Here is a 13,604-nt window from a genome sequence, read left to right on the forward strand (position 1 = left end):
CAGAAAAGAAACTATAACAGGTATGGAGTCAAATAAACTATCTCTAGACCATACATTTTGTTTAAGTTAATGAAAATAAAATTCGCTCTTTTTTTTTTTTTTTTTTTTTTTTTTTTTGGTCTATATATAGCAGACCATCCTTTTTTTCTTCTTTTTTTCTTCTTTTTTTTAATCAATGAAAATAAAAATCATTCTTTTTTTATATATGCAATGAAGTTAATAACATTACGTTTTTCGATTACTATTGGCTTCATAACGCATTTTCAGTTAACATTATCATATGCTTTGCAACTGAATAAAAATGCATTTCATCCTCCCATGGGTACTGGACAAGGGGAGAGTCTGGGTCCGTTTGTATAAAACCACCTTGAATGTGCGTTTAGTCTAAGTGTTCTGGGTCAAATGAAAAACAGACAGACAGACAACAAGACAGAGAGACAAACAGACAGACTGTGTGTGTGCGTATGTATGAATGTAGGTAGGTAGATAGGTAGGTAGGTATGTGTGCGTGTGTGTGTGTGTACGTATATAGGTAGGTAGGCATGCAGGTTTGTATGTATGTATGTGTGCGTGTGTGTGTGTACGTTTGTGCGTCTGTGTCTCTGTGTGTGTGTATGTCAAGTGTGTGTGTGTGCGTGCGTGTGTGCCTGTCTGTCTGTGTGTCTGTCTGTCTGTGTGTCTGTATGCGTATGTCAAGTGTGTGTGTGTGTGTGTGTGTGTGTGTGTGTGTGTGTGTGTGCAAGTCAAGGAAAAACAACTTTTTTCCTACGAATGATCCAAGTCCGTTCTTTTGGATAAGAAGAAAAGTTTTCCCTAAGCTACTGAACACAATAACATTTTGATTTAAAAGGTATAGATAACACCCCGGTACAGCAACATTTTAGGTCTGTAAAACTTAGTGAATGTCCGAAATGTCACCATCCCGGTGTACGTATAATGCTTCAGAAAATTGCTTTTCCGACAACTTTTTTTTTTCTTTTGCACAGCGATTACAATTGAAATCAATACTGTTGTGTACAAAACTTAACAACAGACTGTCAGAGGTACAGACAGAAACAGTCAGAAGGAGAGAGATAGATAGAGAGAGAGAGGGGGGGGCGTGGGGATGAAGAGAGGGAGACAAAAAATTAATGGATAAATTTACAAAGAGAAGGCATAAACGGAAATTTAAATGATGACAGGAGACAAAAAAAAAAAAAAAGCAGAAGAAAGACAAAGGAAAAAAAAGAAAGAATCTCCTAAAATGACAGAGCTCAGCCTAGTTATGTAAACCAAAATAAATTTCACATTCACGGAGTTGTCAAAACGTGCGGACTGATCCATACACGCTACACCACATCTTCTTTGGTGCAGAAAAAAAAGGGAGAAAGAGATGTTTCGCTTTCGCAAAAACCCGACGTGGTGGTCAGGTCTTGCGAGTCCACTTTAGGTTTGTTTAGCTTCAGTTTCAGTTTCAGTAGCTCAAGGAGGCGTCACTGCGTTCGGACAAATCCATATACGCTACACCACATCTGCCAAGCAGATGCCTGACCAGCAGCGTAACCCAACGCGTTTAGTCAGGCCTTGAGAAAAAAATAATGATAATAATAAAAAAATTAAAAAAATAAATAAATAAATGTGTTTCAGATTTTGTTTTTAAAAAAATTATTAACAACATAAAGACAAAATTGATTAAACAATTTGCATGAAGAACTAAATCATTGAAATATAAATTTAAAGATACTTGGAAGACAAGCTCTTGAAATAAAATAAGAATAAAAATTATGGGCTACGCTCAGCGAACCTGCACCCTCTTACACTCTAACTGGGCGAACTAGCCAACATTTATTCGCGTTACATACAACTGCCTGACGTTGACGTCAATACTTGCTGACCGTACACAATTGAAAGAAAAAGTCTGCAAAACCTTACTCCTTAACTTGCTCGCAGGGGGTCGGGAGGGGGGGCGGGGGGGGGGGGGGGGGGCTGGCTGTTGTAAAGCCGAGTGAAAGAGAATCATTACAACTTGAAAAGAACGATCTTGCAGAAACGCACTTCTTTTTACCTTGGTGCTCATCTTAACCACTCCAGTTGCTCAGAGAACGACTGAGAAGCAGTCGAACAAGTGCAGGGGTAGAAATGGAAAACCTACCGAGTACTTTTCCATGACGAGGGTTTTAACTCTTTCCATACGAACGGCGAAAGAGACGACGTTAACAGCGTTTCACCCCCAGTTACCATCATCAAAATATTGCAAGCGGAAGGCTCTTATACTGAAGAGGTGAATGTTGACAAAGAATACCACAATTCTGACGACGGAAGCTAAAGATTGGGTCATTCAGACACCCACTGGACATCCGAGGGGTCTGTATAGAGGAGAAGAGAGGACTGGCCGTACTGAGTGAGTTAAAGAGAAAGGACCATGTTCTTGTGTTGTTTGTTTTTTTTTAGGGAGGCACACGTGAAAGATTCAGTTAGGTGATGGACTGATCTGATCCAGTGTTCACCAGAGATCGGGGTTCGAGGCCCCGTTTCTGCATGGTGTTGTGTCCTCGAGAAAGGTACTTTTACACCGATTTTTTTTCCTCACTATACCCAGGTGTGAACTGGTACCTGAGTTTGCTTGAGTAAGATAAAAACAGCGAAAGGAGAGGAGCTGGACCTGCCTTTCTGTGCCAAGCCCCTGGACACAGTGAATATGAAGTCAATTGTCCCGATGGCCGTAAAAGACAATAGCACCTATTACTCCTCTTTACGTTCTGGTTTAAAGGCACTAGATGTACAGTTTAGCGAATGGAATACCCGAGTGGTTATGCAAAACAGATGGACGTCCCGTTAATGTGTGAGGTCTGTGGTTTAAATCTCTGCAGCTCCTGACGTGCTAAAAGGGTGGTGAGTTTTGCAGTCGTCGAGGTCGACCTAACTGTGTACCTAAACCCCTTTCCTGTGTGTATATATTCGCACATTGAATACGCACGTTCATATCCCGAAATCGGTTACAGCAATCAAACATATCCAGCAAGCTCCCACCCTTTTAAACGGATTTCAGCTTGTACAGCCTCGCACTCCCTCCCCCCCCCCACCCCTCACCCCCACCCCCACACACATTTGTACATTCTTGGATTCATTTTGGGCTAGCCTTTGATTCTCTCTCTCTCTCTCTCTCTCTCTCTCTCTCTCTCTCTCTCTCTCTCTCTCTCTCTCATATATTCACACTGTATGCAATAGTACAAAAATACCTGCTCTGTAATACGAAACTTTATGTTGCTTTTGTGGACTTCAAGAAAGCCTTTGATTCTGTTAACCGTAATGCATTATAGAATGTTCTTCGAAGAAGCGGAGGGGGCAGGAAAATGATACATGGCTGTATGGGAAATATGATCAGTAGGCATCGAAAAATATGTTATCCCCCCGCCATTCCCCACCTCCCACTCCCCCTTGTCAAAAGAGCTTTTTTGTAGGTAATGACAATATTTTAAAAAATCGTTTCAATTTCAACTCTCTCTCTCTCTCTCTCTCTCTCTCTCTCTCTCTCTCTCTCTCTCTCTCTCTCTCTCTCTCTCTCTCTCTCTCTCGCCGTGTTTGACAACTCTCGAAACTTCTTTAATTTGCTTTCTTCTCCTGTTTGGCTTTCCATGACAAAGGTGTACAGTTTCTGTTTCATTTTCCTAACATACATCAGAATATACTGTGCCTGCGACAGAGAGGGAGACGGACGGAGAGAGACAGAGACAGAGAGAGAGAATCTGTGTGTGAGGGAGAGAATCTGCGCGTTTGTGTGTGTGTGTGTGTCTGTGTGTGTCTGTGTCTGTGTCTGTGTGTGTGTGTGTGTCTGTGTGTGTGTGTGGGGGGGGGGGGGTGTTTATAACATTTTTAAAGCATATCATGTATAATTTCTCTTCAGTAATGAAGCCAGCTTTTCTCCCAGCTGCAGGGTGGGCAGGCCAATGTCTTGATTAAAAAGAGAAAGACAACACCTCGGAACAGCACGTTTTAGCCTTCGAAAATGTCACGATGCTGATTAGTGCGTATATATACACGGCTTCAGAAAATGGCTTTTTAGCCCCAGCGAATGTGGAATAAAAAAAAAATAATAAAAATTAAAAAAAAGTGATAACTACTGAAATCAAAACTGTGTTCAAAAACTTATCAAAAGACAGGCAGACAAACAGAGACACATCAAGATACAGACATGCACAAGACGGGAGAGAAAGACACACAAGAGATGGAGGATTGGACAAAGAACAGGAGACAGAAAAGAAAATTCGAAGAAACGCAGGCTGAGTAGAGGTAGATATTTTCTATGTGACACACAGACAGACACAAAGAAAAAAAAAAAAACAGAAAAATACAGACCAAAAAAAAAAGGACAGATAAAGGAAAGTAAAATAAAAGAGACAAAAGCGCACAAAAAGACACACACACAAAAAAAAAACTGAAGAAAAAGACAAAAAGACAAAAAAAAATATTTCAAGCCCTCCGCTTCTAACATGAGAGAGCTGGATGAAGACATAGAAAACCTCACTCCCGTCGACAAAAGCTATAGACTGGGCCATTAAGACACCCACTGGAACTCATAGTTAATTAGTTTCAGTTTCAGTGGCTCAAGGAGGCGTCACTGCGTTCGGACAAATCCATATACGCTACACCGCATCTGCAAAGCAGATACCTGACCAGCAGCGTAACCCAACGCGCTTAGTCAGGCCTTGAGAAAAAAATAAATAAATAAAATAAAATAAAATAAAATAATAATAATAACAATAGATAGATAGATATAAAAAAAAAAGAACTACTACTACTAATAATAATATGTATAAGGCGCAAAAACATGATGAAGTCAATTATAGGCGTACAAAAAAAATAATGAAATAAAATAAAATAAATAACTAAATAAATATATAAATAAATAAATAAATAATCATAATATAATTAAAAAAATAATAATAATAAATAAATAATAATTAAATAAACGTGACGCAAGTTACTGGGCGCAATAGCCGAGTAATCAGAGCGTCGAGCTAACTGTTCGGCGAACCTCTGAAGAGTCCACGGTTCGCATCTCGGCAGGTCCTGGTGGGTTAAATAAAAGTGAACAATTTTCAGTCCCCAAGGCCAGAAACAAGACAAAACAAGACAGGACATGTTAATTTCAGGAGTCCCCGTGGGGAGGCACATGAGAATGTTACATATCATATGTAACATACACCTATGAATAACAGTTTGGTATTGTATTTGTATTTGTATTTCTTTTTATCACAACAGATTTCTCTGTGTGAAATTCGGGCTGCTCTCCCCAGGGAGAGCGCGTCGCTACACTACAGCGCCACCCTTTTTTTTCTTTTTCTTTTTTTGTATTTTTTCCTGCGTGGAGTTTTATTTGTTTTTCCTGTCGAAGTGGATTTTTCTACAGAATTTTGCCAAGAACAACCCTTTTGTTGCCGTGGGGTCTTTACGTGCGCTAAGTGCATGCTGCACACGGGACTTTGCTTTATCAGCTCATCCGAATGACTAGCGTCCAGACCACCACTCAAGGTCTAGTGGAGGGGGAGAAAATATCGGCGGCTGAGCCGTGATTCGAACCAGTGCGCTCAGATTCTCTCGCTTCCTAGGCGGACGCGTTCCCTCTAGGCCATCACTCCACTGCAGTTAAATTCCTATTGTGTTTATTCATAATAGTTAACAATGGCCACACCAACTGACTCAGGCAAACCATACGTCCTATGAAGGTCTCCTAAGAGACGCAAACAGTAGCGGTACTGGCAAGTCTCATGATCAGTCGGGGCTTGCCAAAAAAAACCTACAAAGCACAGTGCAAGGTAGGAGGAGCAGTATTGACTTGAAGTTGTGTCCCTTGTACATGAAGAGAGAGTCACCACCCTTTGCTGATTATTCATCCTTTACTCTCCGTTATTCTTTCTTTAGGAGGAGCAGAGGTAGACAGCAAAAGAGATGGGAGGGCGACGTCACAAAACAGACAGGGCCTGAGACTCAGCGATATCTTGAGCTAGAGACGGGGAACAGAATGATAGAGACTGATAGAACTGAATGCTGAGTCATCAGTGGTACCCACACGGTCGGAGACAACGGGGTAGAAGAAGAAGAAGGAGGAGGAGGAGGAGGGGGAAGAAGAGGAAGAGGAGGAGAAGGAGGAGGGGGAAGAAGGAGGAGGAGGGGGAAGAAGGAGGTAAGCTTATCTAAATGCCTGCTATCACCTTCACATCTTTTCGGATGTCTCCCATATAAACATGTGCTCACGCCTGATACTGCATTGATCCTGTACAGCTGTCTTCCAGGTCAACATGATAAGTACGTAACAGACCTGCTGGTGCGCCTTTCACCCGGAGAAGAAGGATGCACAATTTTACGTTGCCTCGCTAAAGTGGTGTGTGTATTACTGCCATTCACCGCAAAAACCCTGTCTTCTGGTAATTTTTTGCTTCTCTCTCTGTCTCTCTCTGTCTGTCTCTCTGTCTCTGTCTCTGTCTCTCTCTCTCTGTCTGTCTCTAGCGAACGTGCAAGTAAATTCTCTCTCTCACTGTCTTCTTCTTCTTCTTCTCCTTCTTCCTCTCTCTCTCTCTCTCTCTCTCTCTCTCTCTCTCTCTCTCTCTCTCTCTCTCTGTATAGGAAATTCCCTGAAAAAATCATTCGTAGCAAGAGTGCCATTTTTACCCCTCGTCCCAGAACTAACCTTTTCATGTCCTCTCTCACTTATTCTGGTGGTAAACTGTGGAATGAAATCCCCGAGTATCTTAGAAATACATCTACCATGGCATCTTTCAAAAAAGCATATCAAAAATATCTGATGCAACAAATGTAATTAGTTCCAGCAAAATCAAATCATGTGATGCGATCCTAGTAAGCCAACATATTTCCATTAATTGTTCTCCAACAGTGTGTAAGTAAGGAAAAAGGCGAGTGTAGGTATGCGTGTGTATGTCTATGTTTTTGTGTGTTCGAGTACATGTGTGTGAAGCCTGTGTGTGTGCACACATGTGTGTGTTTGAAGATTTTCATGTAGCAATGTTTTGTATGATTTTCATGATGTTTTCGTAATTGTAGTCTTTGGTTCACCCGTTTTTGTATCTATTATTCTATGTCATTTATTTATTCACACTTGTTTCATTTATCATATTGTGTGTATGTGTGTGCATGCGTGTGTGAGGGCATGGTGTAAAGAAGCTTCCAGCTTATCCATTCTACCCTCAATAAAACATTTGTCATCTGTCATTTGTCTCTCTCTAGCGAACGTGCAAGTAAATTCTCTCTCTCTCTCTCTCTCTCTCTCTCTCTCTCTCTCTCTCTCTCTCTCTCTCTCTCTCTCTGTCTTCTTTTTTCTTCTTCTTCTCTCTCTCTCTCTCTCTTTCTCTTCCTCTCTCATATTCTTTCCCTCTCTCTCTTTCCCCTATTTTCTTTCTCTGCCTCATTCCCTCCCTCTCTTCCTCAGCTCTTCTTACCTATTCTTTTTGTAATTTCCTCCCCGCCTGTCTTTCAGACAATCATATGCATTTTTGTCCCCAACATTTTCCAAACCTGTCTGTCTTTGTCAAGGGTTGACACATTGCCCTTTCTCAAAACAAAGTTGTTGTTTGTTTGTTTGTTTTGTTGTTGTTTTTTCTGTAAGGGTAAACGTCTCTCTCTCTCTATTTTGAAAGGACTTTTCAGATGCATAATTTTGGGTATTTTCTTTCTTCGTTCTTTTTCCGTTCTCTTGTCGTTGTCGTTGTTGTTGTTTTGTTCCTGGACTTTAGGGCGACACAGTGTACGCGGATTTGTTGTGTTGTGTTGTGTTACGTTCTATCACAACAGATTTCTCTGTGTAGTTTTCGGGACGAACTTCCCTGAAAGAGCGCGTCGCCACACTGCTGCGCCACCTTTTTTTCCTTTCTTTCATTCTGTCTGACTGCAAGTATGTGCTTCTACAACGTGGATTCTTCTTCAGAATATTTCGCCAGGGACAATCGTTTGTTGTTGTGGTTCCTTTTACGTGCGCTAAGTGCATGGAGAGACAAGAACGTCAGCCTCAGAACAAAGCTGAAGCTCCTGCATGCCCTGATTTTCTTTACTCTCTTGTATTCCGTGCGCATCCTGGACTCTTACAGCAGAGCTTCCGAAAAGGATCAGAGCAGTGGAAATGAGGTGCTTCACGAGCTTCCCTGACATCTCCTACAAGGCCCACATATCAAATCAAGAAGTTAAGGTGGTATGAAGACCTACTGACCACGGTGAAGAAAGGAGAATGAGTGCTACGTGACAAGCTCCAACAGACTCTCCAAGACCACTCTCCAGGGAGCAGTGCAATGGAATGGGAAACGAGGCAGACAGCGAAACAAGTGGGCAGACAACATCACTATGTAGACAGGAGTTTTGATGAAACCTATCCCACGACCACCGAAAATGGAGAATGTTGGTAATGCGTTCAGCATTGCAGCCTTCCCTCTCCCCCTCCCCCGTATCGCCCTCCCCCCTCCCCCTTCCTCTCCCCCCCAGGCGGCGCTCCCCTACCCCCCATCCCACATCCCCGACCACACCAGCTTTCGGGACCAGTGACAGTGGCAGTGACCGAGGGGTTTACTGTCTCATCCGAATGACTATTACGGACACCGCCACTCAAGGTGTAGTGGAGGGGGTAGAGGTAAAAGTCTTTATGTGTACGTATCTGGCTGTATCGTTGACTGAAGATAGCGACGCGTCCTGGCGGAGTCTCGTAGATTTGTGTACATAAATGAAGGCAGGTGAATGTACATGTACCAAGTTCTGATTCAGAATGTAGCGGCTGCATGAGTAAGATACCAGACTTGTCATCAATCAGATTACTTTGACAGTTTCAACATTTCTTCAAGCAACACTTGCAATAATATCCAGAAGCGTTGGTGGTCAACACTGATTGATGATATGATAATATCGTACAACGGGTGTTTCAAATGTAATTTAAAACTGAAAAAAATTGCATCAACAGAACAGCGCGAGTTGTCACGGAAGTGACTGGTCCCCATACAAACTAGGCAGGAACTGAGCAGCCCCAAACATCAAGCACACATACTCAAACCATGATTCTGATGCGGCGCCTTCTGATAGGGTGGTGGGAAGAGCATGGCTTTTACACAGAAAAATACATCTGGCAATGTCCACCGCTTCCTCCGCCCCCATCCTCCACCATCCACCCCTCTCACCCGCATCTCATCAGCGAAAGGTTTTACTCACAGCTGTCACCACAGCGGAAAACCGCAGATCTCACGTCCTGTTTGCCGCAAGGCGTTGTCAGGGAGGGACAGGACCACCTCCCCACATTGCTGAGCACTCCTTGCAAACAGAAATCATGTTACAAGGAGCGAAACCAAAACAAAAACAGCAACAAAACCTGGTGGCAGCTGCGCTGGCTGGCTGAAACGATCCTGCAGTTCTTGTTCCAAGCAAGAGAACGTTGTAGCGTGCATCTCCCTTCCCTCTTCACAACGGGATCATCGATTCAGTGAACACAGGACACCCGCCGTTCAAGGACTTTTCAAAACCCAGAATGGATCTCCCCCTCCACAGCATCATCGATAACATCCTCCTTCTCTTATCGACTGATGATATCAAACGCAGAAACATACATCATATTGCGCGCGCTCTCCATCACCTGCTCGTGTTGGTGATCTGTTTCCATGTGTCCCCTCCGTTTCTATGGCTGCAGCGAATTTCTGTCCAATTCATTAGTGTCAGAGAGGTTCGTGGTTGTCGTCACTGGAGGGATGGAGTGGCGGTTTTCAGCTAAATCTTTCTCCTTTGATGTAGCTCCAATCAACTGGGCAAAACAGAATCATTGTGGTCAGTGCAGGGCTTGCTCAGCTGATGTTGCGTGAGCGGGATGGTATCAGCGATGAAAGTTTTGCTCAGCGTGAAGAATTGTCCCTTCATTTGTTGAAATAATTGTAGACTTGAGAGAAAAATATTAACGCCAAGAAAACGAAAAGAAAAAAAACCGCTATGAAAATCGTCGATGACTATGATAAACTAATAATAATCTTCTTCTTTTTTAGTGGTTGATTGTTTCTTTCATCCATTTTTATGTGTATTTCATGATATATCCGATTGCTGCTAAATTGTGCGATATTCCAAAGAAAAGAGCATTCTTTGCAAGTGAGAACATAAAGGTCGCCTGAACGTGATTGAAATGAGAGTAAAGTTACTGTGAGAGCTCTAAAGATGACGTTTAAAAATATATGGTTTCTGACAATCGTCTGTTATGTTATTGTTTTTTGTTGTTGTTGCTGTTGTTTTGTTGTTGTTTGTTTGTGCGGGTGTGCATATATATATTTGTATATATTTGTGGGGAGTTGGGGGTGGGGGATATGGGCGTATGTGTTTGTGCTTGTACAAGTAAGTGTGCATGTGGGGTGGGGGTATAGGGGGTGTGTGCCGTGGAAGCTGCGATATGTAGCCGAGAAATGAGTGTGTGGAGGATGGGGGGGGGGTGCAGGGTAATGTGTGTGTGTGTGTGTGTGTGTGTGTGTGTGTGTGTGTGTGTGTGCGTGTGTGTGTGTGTGTGTGTTACATATAGAAAATGATTGATTTAAGTTTTGTTTTAAAAAAAACAAAAAACACACATAACAATATAACATATTTCTAATGAAAAACTAACAACTATAACAGCGAACCAACTGGACTATTTAACAAGGAGTTGAAAAAGTCATACATTAGCAATGGACTGCTGAAGATCGTCAACACTGAAGATGATTTCAGTTCAGGGATTTGAGACTTTAACATATCGCAAGTTGGTATATGATCGGCTGTGATGTGAGCACTACAGATGCAAGAAACATTACTGACACATTTTGTCCTAAAACAATCCATTTTCCATCTGCAGATTAGAGAAATGATTTGCCTCTTGTGTGTGTGTGTGTGTGTGTGTGTGTGTGTGTGTGTGTGTGTGTGTGTGTGTTGGTGTTCATGTACGCTTATGTGTATTTGATTGTGCTTTCATATCTGTGAAACTGCATGTTTGTTGCATATCTGTTATGCATGTGTGTGTGTGTGTGTGTGTGTGTGTGTGTGTGTGAATATGTGTCTGCATGTTTTACAGTTATTTGCTTATTTATCATCTGTGTGTGTGTGTGTGTGTGTGTGTGTGTGTGTGTGTGTGTGTGTGTGTGTGTGTGTGTGTGTGTGTGTGTGTGTGCGCGCGCGCGCTTACAGCTGACTTCATCAAGATTTTGCGCCTTATAAATATTAGTAGTAAAAGTAGTAGTATTTTTATGTATTTATCTATTATTTTTTATTTATTTATTTTGTTTTATTTTATTTTATTTATCTTTTTGTTCTTTTATCCTTTTTTTTTCTTTTTTTTTTTCTCGAGGCCTGACTAAGCGCGTTGGGTTACGCTGCTGGTCAGGCATCTGCTTGGCAGATGTGGTGGTGTAGCGTATATGGATTTGACCGAACGCAGTGACGCCTCCTTGAGCTACTGATACTGATACCTGATACTAATACCGATACTGTTTGTTTGTCGTTTTGTAATCACCAGGAAGCAGACGGTGCTGACCTATCAAGAAAACAAACACAAACGAGATGAACATAGAGGAAGGACTCCATGATCTTCAGTTCAGCTCAGTTCAGTTTTTAACTCACTCAGTACGGCCAGTCCTCTCTTCTCCTCTGCACAGACCACTCGGATTTCCAGTGGGTGTCTGAATGACCCAACCTTTATCTTCCGTCGTAAGAATTGTGGTATTCTTTGTCAACATTCACCTCTTCAGTATAAGAGCCTTCCTCTTGCAATATTTTGATGATTGTTATTGGGGTGAAACGCTGTTAACGTCGTCTCTTTCGCCGTTCGTATGGAGAGGGTTAAGGAAGGCGTCACTGCGTTTGAACTAATCCGTATATACGCTGCACCATATCTGCCAAACATATGCTTGACAAGCAGCGTAGCCCAACGCGCTTATTCAGGCCTTGAGGGATAATAATAGTAATGATAATGATAATTATAATCTATTATAATGATGATAATAATGATATAAATGCCAATGTATCAAAAGATAAAAGGGGGTTCTGGCGTGGTTCGAACTCGCGACCTTCTGCGTGTAAAGTAGACGTGATAACCACTACACCACAGAACCGTAAGGCTGTTCAGATCAACAAACAGCTATTTAAAAAAAAAGTTTAAAGACTTTGCACTTTCTATTACATTTGTCATATCACTGGCAGAATTAATTTAGATCAGAACTAGTCTTCCCACAGTTAAATATAAAAATTGCCCCAAGTGCCCAGACGCTGCCTGTGAAATAACGAATGAATACATGGCACAATAACGATGGATGCTAGAGACTATAAAACGATAAAGATAGTAAATGAATAAATAGATAAACAGATAAATAGATAAATAAATGAATAAATAAATCCGGATGACTTGAGCAGCTCATTTTTTCCAGCCCATTTTAATGCATTCAAATAAAAGGAGTACCTTCACTGTATACTTTTTTTTTTTTTTTTTTTTTTTTTTTTTTTTTTTTTTTTTGCTTTAGAATGACTGCACCTGTCCACTTTAAAGCAATAATAATACTGAATACATCCTCTGTAAACTTTAGACATGAATGTGCCAGCTGCCTTTGATGCATTGGAAAAAACATGATTTCATTCACTGTAAACTTTATTGCCTTAGAATGACTATGCTAGCTCACTTTATTATATAAGAATAGGAGCACATGTATTGTTAACCTTTTTCATTTTTATTTTTTCTTCTTTTCTTCTTTTTTTGAATGATTAACGCAGCCCAACTGCTCCAGCTCACTTTAATGCAATTTCAGACATGAAAAAAGGACTTCTTATGCTGTAAACCTCTTAAGAGGACATTGCTTAAATGAAACTCTACATCATTTGTCATGCCCAAACGAAAACTGTTTTGGTCCCAAAGTGGGAATATATCAACATACAAACACCCACACCTCCATCCACTCATCCATCATCTAACCACTGAGCTATATATAGAATATAAGTCGTGCCCACTAACCCATCCACTCCCAACCTACATCCCCCAAGTCCACTCCCCCCCCCCCAACCCCCCAACATAGACACACACAGACAGACACACTCGCACATTCTGTCGCATACATATGCATAAACGAGATGCACACGTGGGTACGCACACACTGAATGTTACTTCGGAGATAAGTAATTTGGCATTTCCGAGATTTTTTTTTTTTTTTTTTTTTTTTTTTTGAAGGCAATAAATCTAAACTGCTACGAAGAAGTGGATCAAATATCTACGTTAAAAGTCAAAGCGGTAGACATCCCATAGGTCAATCGTCAGAGACAGCGCAACGAGGGAGATGGGAGAGAATGAGAGGGCGGGGAAGGGGAGGGGGAGGGGGGGAGTGGGGGGAGAGAAAAAAAAAAAAGAAAGGGGGAGATCAGAGAAAGAGATAAAAACCATGGAGGGAGAGAGATGGGGAGGGTGGGAGAGAGAGAGGGATGGGGATGGGGAGAGAGATAGAGAGATAAAGTGAGGGAGAGAGAGGGAGAGACAGAAAGAGGAGGGAGAAAGAGGGAGAGAGAGAGGCAGGGATGGGGAGAGAGATAGAGAGATAAAATGAGGGAGAGAGATGGGGAGGGCTAGGGAGGGAGGGAGAGAGGCATGGATGGGGAGA

The 13,604-nt window shown here is 41.8% G+C and overlaps 1 non-coding gene across 1 annotated transcript; it reads right to left on the bottom strand.

Annotated features, from left to right (window-relative positions):
- Nucleotides 1-12,004: 12,004 nt before the first annotated feature.
- Nucleotides 12,005-12,077, bottom strand: Trnav-uac (transfer RNA valine (anticodon UAC)). Its single transcript has one exon. It is a non-coding gene; the product is annotated as a tRNA-Val (tRNA).
- Nucleotides 12,078-13,604: the final 1,527 nt, after the last annotated feature.

This window comes from Babylonia areolata, chromosome 23, assembly GCF_041734735.1.
Source record: "Babylonia areolata isolate BAREFJ2019XMU chromosome 23, ASM4173473v1, whole genome shotgun sequence".
NCBI classification, from domain to species: domain Eukaryota; kingdom Metazoa; phylum Mollusca; class Gastropoda; order Neogastropoda; family Buccinidae; genus Babylonia; species Babylonia areolata.